The sequence below is a fragment of the Malania oleifera genome, chromosome 4 (assembly GCF_029873635.1).
Source record: "Malania oleifera isolate guangnan ecotype guangnan chromosome 4, ASM2987363v1, whole genome shotgun sequence".
NCBI lineage: Eukaryota > Viridiplantae > Streptophyta > Magnoliopsida > Santalales > Ximeniaceae > Malania > Malania oleifera.
The window spans coordinates 87,534,809-87,551,605 of NC_080420.1; the positions used below are offsets into that span (position 1 = coordinate 87,534,809).

Here is a 16,797-nt window from a genome sequence, read left to right on the forward strand (position 1 = left end):
GAAACTAAAGTAATGCAGAAACTAATAATAAAACAGTAAAAAGAATAAGACAAGAAATTAACGAGGTTTGGTATAGAATTACCTTCGTTCTCGGGCACTGACGATCAATTCACTGCTTCTTGACAAAGTACAACTTTGAGTTGTGTTTTCCAAATGGAGAGTTGAGCTCTTTATATAGTTTCAACCTCAAGTCCAAAAAACACTTCTCTCCAATGTGAGACAAATAATACAAAAAATTCAAAACAACTTTTTATACCAATGTGGAACTATTCAACCAATGTGGGACAAAAAACAAGAAGGATGATCTACTTATGGTAGAGTGGGAACAGATTGTGTAGTTTGAATCTCACATTCGTATGTATGATCCTTTCATGTGGGAGGCTCACTGTAGCTCCCTGTGCCTCTTCTTCCAAAGACCCCTTCATGGATAGAGAAAACGCAGTAGCTTTCTATACATCCCGTGCTGAAGAAGCCCTTGAACAACGTAAATTTCTTCTGAGCCAGGCACTAGTGATGCTGAGACTTGGCTAGGAAGAAATTTATCAAAATAGATGGTGGGATGGTTTCATTGCTAAGCTGCTCAACATGATCAATACCAGTGAATGGTGAACTAATAGGATTTTGTTGCAGATTAGTTTCCACAAACAATTAAAAGAAATTACTTGGAGACAGGGAATTGTTTTTTTAAAGATGAAAATTATGGTTTACTTTATCTATGGAACAATGGTGATAACTCCAATTAATTGTATGAGTTATTTGGATTTTGATGTGTATTAGTTTCCACAAACAATTAAAAGAAAATAGTTAGTGACTGGAAATTGTTTTTGTAAAGATGAAAATTATGGTTTATTTTATATATGGAACAATGGTGGTAACTCCAATTCATTGTCAGAGTTACCTAGAATCTATAAACTATATTTAAACTGGATCCTGTGCATAACATGCAGGACAACTATCAAGATTTCATGGTGCAGCATTCTGAGCCTTCATTATGATAAGCGGCATAATTTATTTTCTGAACAAAGATGAGAAAATTTAAAATGATGCATGAAAAGCTCTCTCTCTCTCTCTCTGAACGTTGGAGCCAGCACCTTGGTTATGAAAGTAAAGGGGATGCAGGTAATGGGTGATTGGTTGGATGGATTTAGTGGTATGGGGGGTTATGCCTGAGTCATCACATTTGTCCCCTTTTAACTACCTCACCAAGCTATCAACTCCATTTCTTTCTCTCTCTGTCTATATGTGCAGTTTTTTTTCTCCTTGGGTATCAGCGTAATTTGCAAGGGAGGGTTTCAACTTGTCAGAATTACTGGGCAGTCCTTGTATATATTTGGGTGAGAGGCTGACATTCATCTTTCGGTTGATCAATTGGTTGGAGTGTTCAACATTTTTTTAGGAGTGACATTGCCAATTTCATTTGCAGCAGCTCTACAACAATGGGTAAACCCTGATCTCTCTGCCTGCTTGTTGGTGTCTGTGGATTTGTCTGCCATGGTTGAACCTCATCTTTGCCTTTTAATAATAGTGTAATGCCCCTGGAAAAAAGGAATCTGTCTTTGCTGAGGTAGAACTCCCTCATTGCCCCCTTTCCCGCTACAGCTGCAGGAGTTGAGGGATTATGCTAATTTTTCTTTTGACTAGGTAAGCCCAGAATCACCACTGAGGATTGTTGTGGCACCAGTTTACCTAAAACCTTATGCTGCTAGCTGGTCGGCCAACAGCATATCAAGATTTAATTCTGTCTTGCATGTGCAGCCCAAGTGCATGTGGAGTTCTTGAGAGGTAAACCAACAGTTAACAAACATTAGAGGGAGTAAGATAAATTTTGACAAACAGATGATAAACACGGGCAACTAGAATTTAATCTAGGACTTCTTGGCGACCGTAGGTCTCTTAACATGTTAAGTAACGTCTTCATGAAAAAGATGAAGCTTTTAAGTTGTTGTCCAATGATGCAAATCATGCCTTAAAGAGGATGAACTAAACTGGCTTCGATTTTTGGTGGCCTGGCTCAATATTGGAGGTGTAGTGGGTTCTTAGATTTTTTGTTATTGCTTTCACACTTGCTTTGGAGTCTGAATTGAATTTGCAGTATCTATACTTCATTTTTATGACTCAATTTTTTTTTTATTTGATATGAAGATTTAATCAATTGCCCAGTAGTAATACTAATGCTCCTCTTACTATGGCTAAGATCAATTTTAATGCATGATGTTATCTCATTTTGTTTATTATTAGAATCAGTGCCTTCTTGCTTTGATCTTTCATGGACTATGCATTGGGAGTACTACTCCGAAACTATCTACTTAAATTTCTGCGAACTCAAAATTTATATTGACATTCCCTCTTTCCATCATGCACAAAAATCAAAATGGCAATCAATTTCCATCCATTGTAATAGCCCACAAATCATCTGATATTTATCAATTATCAAAAGATCAAAATTGGTTGAAATTTTTACCATGGAATGAAGTTTCCTTGAAATTCAAGTTTTCCTTCTAATTTGAGCTTTAATGACTAAATTATCTGTATTCTAATCAAAATAATATTTAACTGATTTATCAATTTCATTATATTAATTTAATATGTTTAATATGATTATTAAATTATGTTTTTTGCATTTTATACCCCACATACTTGACATTGATGTATTTTATTTATGATATTTTGTTTTGAGTCTTGCATTATAACATCTATTAATAGTTTCTAAAGTTATATTAAAGAATCTCATCCCTCACCACTAATTTCTATTATTTTTTAAAATGGAAATCATCATTAGAATTTCAATCAAAATTTCTGCATTTTTGAAGTGTTGAAATTTTAGTCAGAAATTGAAATTTAATACATTGTGTGAAACTATTTTTAATGATGACGTGGCTTTACAGTGCTTTCTTGACTGTATTACTTGTTCATATATAATACGGACTTTAGACCTCATTTATACTTTTTTGAACCTACTTTGCTACAGAATCATGTCTGAGAACTGTTGTGTGAATACATGAAGCATGGGATTTTTTGAAGCTTGTGAAGCCAGCACTCTGAAGATTTGGGTAACCCTTTCTGTATGTCTATTTGTTTCTTATTGTCTAGCTCTGTTTGGTAGCCCAGAAAATGTAACAGAAGAAGGAAACTCGAAACTGTTGAAGTGTATATTTCAGTAATGAAGCAGTAGAAAATGAGAAGCTTTTCTTTATTGAGCCCACTTCAAACAAAGAGGTTAATTATTATTCTGTAATTTTAAATTCTTAAATTATGCAAAGAAAAAAGAAGTATTTACCAGTTGATGAATGCTAGGACACAACTAATATAGTTTCTGTTTGTGTTGTATTTTTTTGTTTTTTTTTTTGGTTGTTCTAGCTAATCGTAATTCCTATTGGTGGGAAGTTGAAATGATTTGTTGGGAAAATAACGTTGTACATTAGATTCCCTTGATATCTGCATGCAGTAAAGAACCAAAAGTTGACTAGGGACTCTCAAAGGGTACTTCTTGGATATACACTACAGTTTATAGAAATTTAATATTACATTTTCTTGGAAATTAGATTAGTATGTTTATTTCTTGTCTCAATGTTGTATTGATGTGAAAATTAAATATTGATATTATTTACAGAGAAGCACCCATTTTCCTGTTGAAAAAATTTGTGGAGCATGCTTCCATTGCAATGTTAGAAAAGCAAAACGTGTGCCATGTTTTACCTGGTAACAGCACTTATGTCCCGGTTTGTTTTTGTGTTCAATGTTCTAATATTTTATAACCTGGGCCATGATATCCATAGAGCTGGATGATTACATTATCAGATTAGGTTTTGACCTAACCTATTGATGATACTTTCTGGTCATGATTGATTTCTCGCAATCTTGTACCAATTGATGGTTGGTTTCAACTGGTGTCCAAAGACTTATTTCCTGTTCTTGCCTGCATTTTTCTTTCCATTTGCTGCCCCATGTACCTGCTGCCAGCTTGGTTATTAAATGCCTGCAGTATTTTTCTGTGATCTGCCATGCTCTTTGTAGTTGAGCAATTCCCCCAGGATTTTGTGAGCTCATGTCTGTGTAGCCATAGATGCCTATTGAAGTTATGGATTTTGGAAGATCTGAAGGATTGTAAGTTCTGGTTTTTTCCAGGTCTTCAAAAAGTCTGATTTGTGCTACTGTGTGCTGCCTGATTTCTCCTCAATTTCCGTCCTGCGATAATTTGACCATGAATATTGCTTCTACGGTATTAGGGGGGTTTTGGGGGACAAGGATGAGGTTTGGATTGTGGCATGGCAAAGATTGTGTGAGAGGATGAGGAGTTTGACGTGGCAATTCTTGCATTTGCACACATTGTGGCAAGGAAAATCATGCCTTTGATTGCTGTTGGTATCTCCTTGGGAAACTAGCTTGCGCCTATGAATTTCTTGCGAAGGGCAATTCTACTATTGACACTTCAAATGACCCTAGCCACTCTACAAGGAAGTCATTTACTGTGTCTTGAGAGGAGTTTAACAATCTTTTTGCATGGTTCAACAACTCCAAACTTAATCTTTTACGTTTAGTGCTACTATTGCCCATTCAGGTATACTGAAGCTTCTTGCCTCTTCATCCTTCTAACATTGGATTTTGGATTCTGATGCCTCCTCTCATATTGGTAGTCCTAAATTGTTTTGAGTCCTTACTTTTTTTATGGTTCAAGTTTTGGCAATATTCTGTCAGTTCCTTCTATTCCTCTTTCGTTTTTGTTATATGTGCCTAAATTTCACTTGAACTTGCAAGTAGTTAGTCAATTAACTGAGTAATGTAGCACAATAAGCAAAACCATGAGTTGACCTTTTATGTGTGTTTATTTTAATTAGTATAGGATTATGTGTAGTTGGGGGCTTGTTTGTATTGCTTGTGCATATTTTAGGGATTTATTTCTAATGTCACGTATCTTTAGGGGCATATGTGTAATTTCATGTGTTGTAGGCTCTCTTATAATAGTGTGTGAAAGCGATGTAGGAGTTGTTACTATTGAATTTGAATTGAAGGTGAATGTGTGGTTTCCCCCTTGTATCTCCATCTCTTCTTTCTTCTTCTTCTTATTCATCTTCTTCTTCCCCTCCATCTCTGCTACATTCTCCCATGATTGTAGATCCTTAATGCTGTCCTGCATCACCAAGCCTCATAATATAACTATAACTTATCTCGTTTGCATATTTCTGCGTAAAAACTATCATATCATAATTTCTAAATAAATTGTTATATCATAACTGATTACGGTATAAAGTCAACTAAACTGTCACGGCACTAGGTCGGCTGAACTATCATGGCACTAGGCCGGCTGAATTGTCAAAGCATTAGGCTGACTAAACTATCATATTATATTGAACAATATCATAGTTTTTGAATGTTTATAGCATTTTTTAAAAATCATTATCAAACCATACTTGTTCTGTGTAATCATAAAATAATCTGGTCAACTTATATATATATATTGTAAAATATTCATACTCATACCATACAAGTGAGTAATACTCTATAATATTCTAACTGCCTGGAAAGAACATATTTTGATGAAAAATAATATTTAATCAACTTCTAAGATTTACTCGACTCTAACACCTGGTTTCCCTAAAATACACATTGAATTATAAACACCATTTCTGTATACCTGATTATCCAGAAAAATTATACATATAATTTCTATAATCAAATACTATATTTTAACTGGTAAATTTCTTTTAAAAATACTTGACATAATCTATCATTTTACCTGATTACTGAGAATATGTCTGCAAGAATCCTAAACCGACGCATGCGGTGTTCAGAGTACAAAATCATGTAATCATATATTTTAGTTTAATCAGCTAAATTTCGAAATAATTACTATTCTAACATCCCTAAACTCTCACGTTCCTGTTAACTGGTTAAATTTTAAAACGACAAAAATAATTCATTTTTCTTACCTTAACTTTGGAGTAGTGTCTAGGATTATCAAACCATAAATCTGCTCCGATTAAAATGACCAGAATCGAAATTAGGATCTCATGGTGATGTTTGTTTTTTGATTTGACTTACGAATGGAGAAAAATTTTAGAGTGTATGAGGAGAGAGAGTGAGAGAATTGGCGCAGGGGGGGTCTCTATGATATGGATTTCAATTCCAATCTTCCTGATTGTTCAGGAAGATTGGATCTTATATATGTATAATTATAATATTATAATATTATATTATATTATATTAATATATTAATATATTATATTTTATTATATAATTTATTAATATTTATTTATTTGATTATTATTTTTATTTTTATTTTTATTTTTATTTTTGGAATCACTACAATATGACCTAGTCTTTTATGCCCCAAGGAGGAGTTTTCATTTACTCTACTACGTTTAGTTCCAACATTATGATGCATGGAGTGGAGTGTTTTAGCAAAATTTTCATTAAGATTGAATTTATACAACCCCTCGGATAAAACATCAAAACCAACACATAAACCATTCCTTAATAAACGAAAACCTTTATGTTCAAAATACAGAGCATATCCATTATTATCAAGTCTTGACATGGAAATTAAATTCTTAGAAATAGATGGAACATAAAAAGTATCAAACAGGTCTAAATAATAACCTAACTTTAAAAACAAACGAAAAGTTCCAACACCAATAACTGGTGTTTGATTTCCATTACCCAAGACTATAAAATGCTCATTTTCCTTTATGTTCTGGATCGTAAGTGTAGTAATTCGGATAATTATAAAAATTAAATAATAAAGAAAGAAGAAAGAAAAGAGTTTCAAAGGGGGCCTTAGCTGGGTCTTGTCGACGAGCTGTCTTTTTGGGCACGTTGACGTGGACACGTGCCTCGTTGATGAGAATTTACTGAGAGGGCTGATTTCAAGGCCTGAAATTCATTGACGAGGATATGAGTTCATCGACAAACTCTCTTCTTGGACTCGTCGACAAGGTGTCATGGCTCATCTACGAGCCCACGTGGCAGGATGTCTATAAATAGCTGAAAACCACATTTCAACGAGAGAAATCATTTTCTCTTAGCTTTCTCTCTCTCTCTCTCTCTCTCTCTCTCTCTCTCTCTCTCTCTCTCTCTCTCTCTCTCTCCTGCACGGTTCTCTCTACTTCTCTCTAAATTTCTCGCCCTGTTTCTCCTCGTTTCGACGATCAGAAGCTGCCACGTTGATCTTGGGGAGATTCTCTACAAGTTTGCTGGAGTAGATTGTTGGTTAGGCCAACTTGGGCGCCATCTCAAAATCAGGGTAAGTAGATTATGTGGGTATTTTCAGTATTATCAAGCTCATTTTGTAATGACCCGGATTTTAAATGAAATTTAAATAATAAAGAAAGGGGAATGGGAAAAAGAAACAGAAAGAAGCTTCCAAGCTTCGTCGACGAACACAGGGTTTTGTTGACAAGAAAATACCGAGAGGAGGAAATGAATCTACTGAATTTCATTGACGAAGGACTGAATTTCGTCAACGAAATTAACGAGAATTCGTCGACAAAGGTCAAGCTCGTCGACGAATCTTGCTGTTTTATAAATATGGGAAATCCAAAATTTAAGCTTCTTAAGGAAGCTAATACTCTCTCTCTCTCTCTCTCTCTCTCTCTCTCTCTCCCCTTCGGTCCTCTCTCCTTCTTTCGTCAATTTCGGGCTAGATCTTCGCCGGATCGACAATCTGAAGTCACCACGACGCTCTTGGCGGAGTTCTCTCCAAATCTGCTGGAGCGGATCATTGGTGAAAGTAAGGTGGAAACCATCCTAAATCTAGGGTAAGACTTAATACTCAATTTTTGGATTTGTGACAATTGAGAAAAGTGTTTTATGCGTTAAAATATTAAAGTTTAATATTGGGAGTTTTCGTTTCCAAAGGTGTTGATTGGAAACGTTGGGAATCATCCCTAAGTTGAGGTGAGGCTTTTAAGCCGAATTTGACTTAATGATAGTTAAAAGAAATGTTATATACATTGAAATACTAAAGTTTAATTTTGTGAGTTTTCATTTTCAGGATGTTGAGTTAGGAACCCTGCGGGGGCGGGGAAGACTTTCTTAGGGACTGTTCAGGAACTAGGTAAGGAGATAAACTAAGCTAGTTTCTGTTTTTGAGAAAATGCTTATATATATACTTATCATTTGATTTATGAAAAATATATATGTTTATATATATATATATATATGTTTTATATTTGCAAAATACTGTGAAAATGATCGTATGTTGAATATGTGGAAAATCTGTTATGTGGCATGAGTAAAAATGTTGTGAAATACTATTTTCTGGGAATGTGGATGATACAGATTTTTATGATGGAAAACCAGTGTACGGGCCGAGATTTTTATGTGATTTGCCGGCGTACAGGCCGTGCTATGTGACTGTGACTTGCCGGCGTATGGTCGTGCTATGTGATGTGATTTGCCAGCGTACGGGCTGTGCTATAAGATGTGATTTGCCAGCACACGGTCCGTACTATGTAATGTGATTTGCCGGCATACAGGCCGTGCTATGAGATGTGATTTGCCGGCGTACAGGTCGTGCTATGTGATTATGGTTTGCCAGTGTACGGGTTGTGCTATGTGTAGCTGGCGTACAGGCCGAGCTATGATAAAATTTGTAATACCGGCGTACGGGCCGATTATTTTCATGATACACGTATATATGTGAAATGATATGATTGAAGTGAAAATAAATGATATGAGATATTTATGTATCACGGTTTCAGTATATGTATATGATATCAGAGCCTAGTTGGCTTGGTTTAGGCTAGCACTTGCATGGTACCGTTGCTATGTGTCCATGGTCTTCATGATCATGATATCTGTGTTAACGCCGCTGTACGGAGTGGTGTGAGATTGGATGGTCGATGTGGTTATTTTCAAGAAGTGTGCTGTTGTCGCCCCTGGTGTACGGACCAGTCTGGGTAGACCCATCGGACCTATAGACTATACTATTGACTTGGCAGTAGTCAGCCAACCATTGTCAGGTCCCGCCTTCGGGCCACACAACCCAGTCATGTGGGGGTAATACATGACAGCAGCCAACTAACCTATCAGGGATGTTTTATGTTATTATTATGATATGAGATGAGATATTCTTATGAAATGCAGTATGTTCTGCCATATTTTGATATACATATGTTTCCCAAGATTTGATAAACAACAATATATGTAAAACACGGATTACTCATGTTGTCAAACACTGGTATTAGTTTATTTCCCTTACTGAAAGGTGTCTCACCCCTAAATTTCATTAACTTTTCAGGAGCCCCAGATAGGAAAGTGGGAAAAGTCCCGCTGATATAGAGCAGTTATCTACCCTTGTTGAAAGGGTAAGTCTTGGTTGGGACAGTTAAATTTTTGTGGGAATTGTCCCTAGATTTATTTTTGGGATGTACATACTGAGAGATGGTGTTTGTACTCTGGTATATGTTATGCACATTATGATGAGATGTATATGATTTTATACTTTCTGCTGCGTAGGCTTCTACTGTATGTTTTTTTATATCCCTGGTACCCACGAGTCCAGGTGGATGGTGACCTACTGAGCTGGAATGTGAGATGTATGATATTGATTTTATGTTTTGATGTTGAAAAAAAAAATGTGAAAATGAGTAGGCCGTGACACATTTGGGTTTAGATTTTGTGTTGTATGAGAATATACTGTAGTTTTGTGAAGTAAAGTAGGGTCTTCTATTTTCAGTGTTAGGGTGTTTTCGGGACCTTGTAGGCATGGGTTGAGGATCCCAGTGGGTATCTTTATAGGAGCCCAATATTTTGAGGATAATACGTCGGGGGCATGCAAATAGAGTTGGAGGCGAGCCTCTCAGCCAGTTAGGTAAGGGAAATAAGTTATGTTAGGTATTTTCAAAAGTTTAACTGATTTAAATAGAGCATGTGATTATGGAAATATTAAATATGATTTTGCTGAATTATCGAGCTTAAGGTAATAGAAAGCTTGAATTAATTATTATAAGTATGTCATGGGAAAAATCAGTTGTTGAATTTTAGTAAGATTCAGAGTTGAGTATAGGATTTTTTTCAGCAGAAGTATATAGGTATTCTAGGCATATCATTATACCCAAATTATCACTCAAGTTGTGTGGCATGAGTAAATAAATATGATATAGCATTTATTTTCAGAAATTGCATAAGTTATAGTATAGTGTTTGGGAATACTGCTGTTGAATAGGAAATAAAACGACCTGCCTATTTTACCATAATTTTTTTTATATAATAACACTTAATTTAATAATCCTGATATCTTGTTTAGTTGATAAAACATAATCAACTTGGACTCATGGGTACTAGGGATATACCAGAAATATAACTCTAATACCTAAGTAGCGGAAAACATGAATCATATACATATCAAGTCATCCAACCAACACAATACAAGAGTTTTATCAAACCTGTCATATACATATACACATCCCAAAAAGACCAAAAAGTGCCCTGGGGTCATAACCCAAAAATTCGTCAAACCCTAGCATAACGACCTACCCTTCTGATAGGGTAGGATAGTCGACCTTTAACACTGTGGAGCTCTATCCGCTCTTCTATGTAGGGCTCCTGAAATGTTTATATAGTTGGGGTGAGACATCTCTCAATAAGGGAAATAAACTAATATCAGTGTGTGATAACATGAGTAATTTCGTGTTATACATATAACAATACATAAATCATATTTGGCAAAACTGTCTGTATCATAACTGGATAAAACATAATATATCAAAACATGGTATAATATACTGAGTTTTCTATACATGAAATCATCTTATATAACTGTACATGAAATAACACCCTGGATGGATAACGTGTCATGTCTTACCCTCACATGACTAGGTTGTGCGGCCTGAAGGCGAGACTTAGTAATGGCTGGCCGACCACGTTAGATCAACATAAGTCTGTAAGTACGATGGGTCTGCCCTCCTGGTCCGGACTACCAAAGGGACTCCTGCATTATCATAAAACTACATCACTACCGTTCTCCCACAGTCCCTTACGACGTGTGGTAACACTAACATATACATGATTGTGAACATATAGCTACGGTACCGTACTTCGTGAAAGTCTAAACCAAATCATCTGGGTTCTGATAACATATAGTAAATCTCAAATAATGATACATAGCTGTTTCATAATAATATCTATCAAGATAATATTTTCATGAATTTTGCATATCATAACATATAAACTACGGCCCTTACGTCGGCATTTTGTATCTTATAAATTACGGCCCTTACGCTGACATAGTATAATATGAAAAACCACGGCTCTTACGCAGGCATAGCATATCATATAAACTACGACCCTTATGCCGGCATAGTATATCATGTAAAAACCACGGCCCTTATGCCAGCATATTATATCATGTAAATTCATGGACCTTACGCCGACATATATCTTAACATACATAATTTGAAATCCCTATACTGTTTCAATACCAAACTTTAAACTTAGTTGCTATGCTGATTTCATGATTTTCCTGAAAACTAAGAATAACATGCTTATTCTGGGAAAATCACAATATTCTGATATAATATAATTTCATGAAAATTATACCCATGTCACACAAAAATGAATAATGCTTTTAAGCATAAAACCTAATATGAAATCATATTTCCTGATAAATAACATTAAATCCTTTTTCCTGTTCAACTGCAGTATTCCCAAACACTCCGCTAATACGTACATAATTTTTAAAAATAAATGTTGTAATATGGTAAATAATTTCATGAAAATTTCTGACTTAGTTTATCCCCTTACCTGACTTATTGAAAAGCCCTCAAATTACTCCAAAATTACACCCGTGGTGTTCCCATCTCAACACCTTGAAATTTACATTTCTCCTAACAAAACTTCAGTATGAACTCATCTAATGACTTTCCCCAGTTCAAAAATACCAAATACCTTAATAAATATTAAAATAATCAACTTACCCAAAATTTGGGATGGTTCCCAAGTTAACCTAACCAACAAATAATTTCAGTAGATTTATAGAGAATCTAGAGGGAGGGAGGGAGGGAGGGAGCGAGAGATTCTGAATTTTTAATGAGGTTCAGCCAAACCTGGCCTACGTTCTCGCCTTGGGCAAAACACCCAAGGATTCCACTAATCTGCTTAAACCCGGGTGGAGCTTCCTGTTACAAACTCGGTGCTTATAAAAGGCACAACTTCCTCCTATTCCGCTGCTTACAAGAGATGTAGCTTCCTCCTTACCCGGTTCACAACCCGAACCGTCAATACAATAGATTGATAAAAATCCTGAACACTCAGTTCCCCTAAATATTTTCAAGCATGCAACAAATTTAGTTCAGTATAGTTCAAAAAAATCATGTAGTTAACAAGTTGCATCAAATATGCACAAAAGAATTTACACATACCATTCATTATTTGATACCAAATGTAAATACAAAATATGCCACCAAATGTGAGAATAAATAAATGTGAATATGCTTATTTTTCAAAGTCATAGTATTTTCAAGTTAATTTGCTCCCCCTCAGTTATACACTTATTATCGTCTTATGTCCTTTTCTTTTAATCATTTTTCACCAGTTTAGTCGAGTGTTCTAAGATTTTCAATAATTTATACTTGGCTTTACCTGCTTTGGCTTAGAGGACCAAAAAGTCATAAACAATTCTTCTTCAGGGTCATAAGCCTATATTGTTTCTTTTCTTATGGATTTCAACACATAGATTTCCTAGTCATTTGTATTTTCATATAGATTGAAACCTTTTGCAAATACCTTAGCCATTTGACATATTCAAAAGCTTCTAATAGATTTGATTTCAGGTTTGAGAGCTTGTGAAGTGAGATTGGACAAATACTCTTAACAATTAAATTATCATTAAGTTCAGAAGAATTTTCATTATGAGTGGACAGAATTCAAAATATTTCATGAAAACAAATATATCCAACTACTTAGGCAAAGAGCAATTTGGGTGAATATTAATTTTTGAATACTGATCTTTGGGTATTTCTGATTATCCCACCGTTGGACGGTATCCCACAAGTATGATCTCAATTTTAACTATGCGAATGAGCCAAGGGTAGATGAATCTTTATCGGATATGATTATGGTATGGTAGAGATTTCTTATGGAAGAGATAGCTTTAGTGTAAATCAAAATTAGGAAATTTTATATTTTAAGCACAAAGGGAATATTTATTAAAATGTTTTGATACACAATTTGGATCCCTTAGAGAATGCCTCTGATTTGATTATAATAGGATGTCTTTTAATAAGCCCTTGATATATATGGACCTTATGATTATTAGTGCTTATGGCTAAAGTGATGACTGATTTAAGCATTTAAGGCTCCAAGAATGAGTTTAGGATTAGATGATGCTTAGTGTATGATTTATTTCTTAAGGCTCACTCTTATGCATTGGACATGATTTGCTTAACTTAAGATTTTAATATTTAAGCATGGGTTAAGCAATAAGACTTATTCGCCAAACAACAATGCTTTAGACTATTTGGAAGTGGATTTATTCTTCAACATTATGATTTATGTTACTCATTGCAAAGGTACAAGGTTCCTGATATTTTAGCTAGTTCAGCCTTCAACCTTTACTTTGAATAAGGTTTGCATGTTGTCCAATATTTTAACATTTTACCCAATCATTATGATATATAAGCATTAGATAGTCAGATTGGATATATTATTTAAAAGAAATCATATTGGCTTAATTTTTCAAAATTCTTAGTATATAAAGTTTGGTATAGTGGATACATATACTAAGATTCTACATTTTAAGCCTGAATCACTTCTTAACCCTTTAGTCATCACTACCCCTAAACTTAGGAACTAAGAAAGGATAGATATATAACTCCTATTGGAACCCATCATTCTTCTTGTCCTAGGAGGTTTGTCTTTGGTGCCCATTTTTCTTTGACTCTCTAGACCTGTTTAGATTTCACACCTTTCCTTTTAAATGGGCAATTAAACTTGATATGCCCTATCTTTTTACATAAGACGCAGGTGGTGTAAACATACAAACCTAAAGAGGTACTAGTGTAGAATTTTGATGCTTTAACAAAGTACTCCATATATAGGTTCCTTTTTCTCCTATTTTCAACTCCATTATAACTTATACCTTCCTTATCTAAGGTCATCTTTTGAGAACCTAAAAGCTTATCAAAATTTTATTTGCCCTTAGTAAATGTGTGAATGATCTTAGTTTGGTCCTCTTATCTTTCTTTCTAAGCCTTGAATTTTTAAATCCTTCAAGTCTTTGCAAACAGCTTGTGATTTTATAAACTCTTTGGTCATTTTGTTTGCTTTACATTCAAGTTCAGAAATTTTAAGATCTTTTGTATTATCACTCGAAATTTTGGAACTTAACTCTTTTACCTCTTTCACCATTTCTAATTTCATGATTTTCAAATCCTTTTCTTTTCCAACAAGAATTTTTTATTCTAATTCCTTCAGTGACACCTCATTTTTGTTTACTAATCTCTTAATTTCAAAGTCCTTTTCAATTTTTTCTTTTTCCCAAGAAGTATGAGACTCTCTAAAATCTTCTAATTGTTTTGCCAAGTTTTTATTTTCATTTTCCAACATAGTTTTATATTTGGAGATCTTTGTTAGAATCTTATGAGCCTTAATAAATCCCTTTTGTAATTCCTCATAAGATGACATGTTATCATTATTAGATTCATCATAAGATTCACTACTAGAATTATCACAATATATATCACAAGATTTATCACAATCATTGCATGAATCATTTTGAGAATCATTATGAGAAGTAGAAGGAGATGAGTGTACCTCTTGGTCGATTAATGCAACTAGGCTACAATTTTCCATTACCTGATCATTTGAGCATGAATCTTCCCAAGTGGTGGACTTCTTTTCTTTGGTCTCTCCAAATCTCCTATCAAGTTTGTCCCATATCCCCTTAACACTTTGACCCGACTTGATTTTATGAAAGATATTAGTATCTAAAGCAAGAAACAAAATATTCATGGCACTAAAATTTACTTGCATTAATTCCATGTCATTTTTATTCAACTCATTTTCTAAATTTAGAATTTCAACATTATTGACAATTTTCATGGGCACAAAATTCCCTTGAGCAATTACTCTATAAGTCCTCCAATCCATTGATTTGATGAAATCAGTCATTCTTAGTTTCCAATCGGCGAAATTTTCACTATAAAACATTGGAGGGCTTGTAGAGAATTTTTCCTCACAAAATGGGGATACACCAACATAAGCCATCGTGATCTTTTACAAAAACAGTTAAATCTATGTAATAAGGCTCTGATACCAAATGTTAATTTAGGTGTAATTCCAAGAGGGGGGTGAATTGGGTATTTAAAAATATTTAGGTCTTTCAATCCCTAATTTGAAAATCCAACCATACATATACAAGTTTAGAAATACACCGATTTTAGTATTACACAGTTCAACTAATTTAGATTGTGAATATCTCAACCAATTCAGTATTACCCAATTATTCTCACGTATTTTAGATATTCATATATACCAATATTTAAAACATGCATAGCAAATATAATATGGATATAAGTGCAAATATATATATATATATATATATATATAGAGAGAGAGAGAGAGAGAGAGAGAGAGAGAGAAAGAGAGCGCAGACACCAAATTTTTAACGAGGTTTGGCTAAACTCGGCCAACGTCCTCGCCTTAGGCAAAACACCCAAAGATTCCACTAATCTGCTCCATAAACCCAGGTGGAGCTTTCCATTACAAACCAACTGCTTACAAGAGGCACAACTTCCTCCTACTCCACTGCTTATAAGAGACACAACTTACTCTACCGCGACGCTCTTGGCGGAATTCTTTACAAGTTTGCCGAAGCAGATCGTCGAGAAAACGAAGTTGGATTTCATCCCAAATTCAGGGTAAGGTCTTTTATTGAGTTTTTGACTTTCTGACAGTTATAGGAAATGATGTAGACTAAGAAATATTGATGTTTTGTTTTGGGACATTGTGTTTTCAGGATGTTGAGTTAGGAATCCTGCGGGTATAAAGCCAGATTTTTATAGGGGTTTTTTAAAGTTGAGGTAAAGGAAATATACTATGCTAAGAGTTTTTGTAATGATATTAGAGATTTTATAGATGCATAACTATACCATTTTACTGTACATAATTTTCAGAATATGAGTTTGAAATAGTATTTGTTTTAGAATATGAGTTTAAATGCTTGTGTGGTCTAAGGAGATTTTTATGAGATGAAGAAATTCATACAGTTATTATAATATATCATACTATACAGAATTGAGGGACGGCGGTGCGTAACACCTCAATCTCAGTGAGAGATTATACAGATTATACAGATAAGGATATACATATACAAAGAAATTTACATGCATATACAATTTTTATACGAGTAGTTTCATGAACAGATATTTATATATATACATATACATGTATGCATATTTATTTAGATCAGTATGTGTATCACGATTTTATATAGAATGTTATATATACAGAGATTACAGCATTTACAGTACAGAAAGAAGGAGTTACGGTAATTTTGAAAACAGTAAAAGAATATATATGTATATATGTATATAGTATCATATCCCTGAGGAACGATACACAGACAGATATAAATTACAGAGCATGGTACCATTGCTAGATACAGATAGAGTGCAACCACATATCTCAGATAGTATGTAGGTACCGTCAGCCGTGCTCAGAGAGTATGCAGCTCCTCAGTACACTAGGTTGAGGGGGCCGGTTTGACGAGGTAGTAGCCAGTCCCAAGCTTAGGAGAGGATGCAGTTTGGCTGAACTGAGGTAGTGTAGAGTATGATGACTTATCTGGAGGGCTGACCA

At 34.6% G+C, this 16,797-nt stretch overlaps 1 long non-coding RNA gene across 1 annotated transcript; it reads left to right on the forward strand.

Moving 5' to 3' along the window:
- Positions 1-947: 947 nt before the first annotated feature.
- On the forward strand, positions 948-3,292 carry LOC131154506 (uncharacterized). The gene is made up of 3 exons (XR_009136457.1): positions 948-1,119; positions 1,249-1,440; positions 2,969-3,292. It is a non-coding gene; the product is annotated as an uncharacterized LOC131154506 (long non-coding RNA).
- The last annotated feature ends 13,505 nt before the right edge of the window (positions 3,293-16,797 follow it).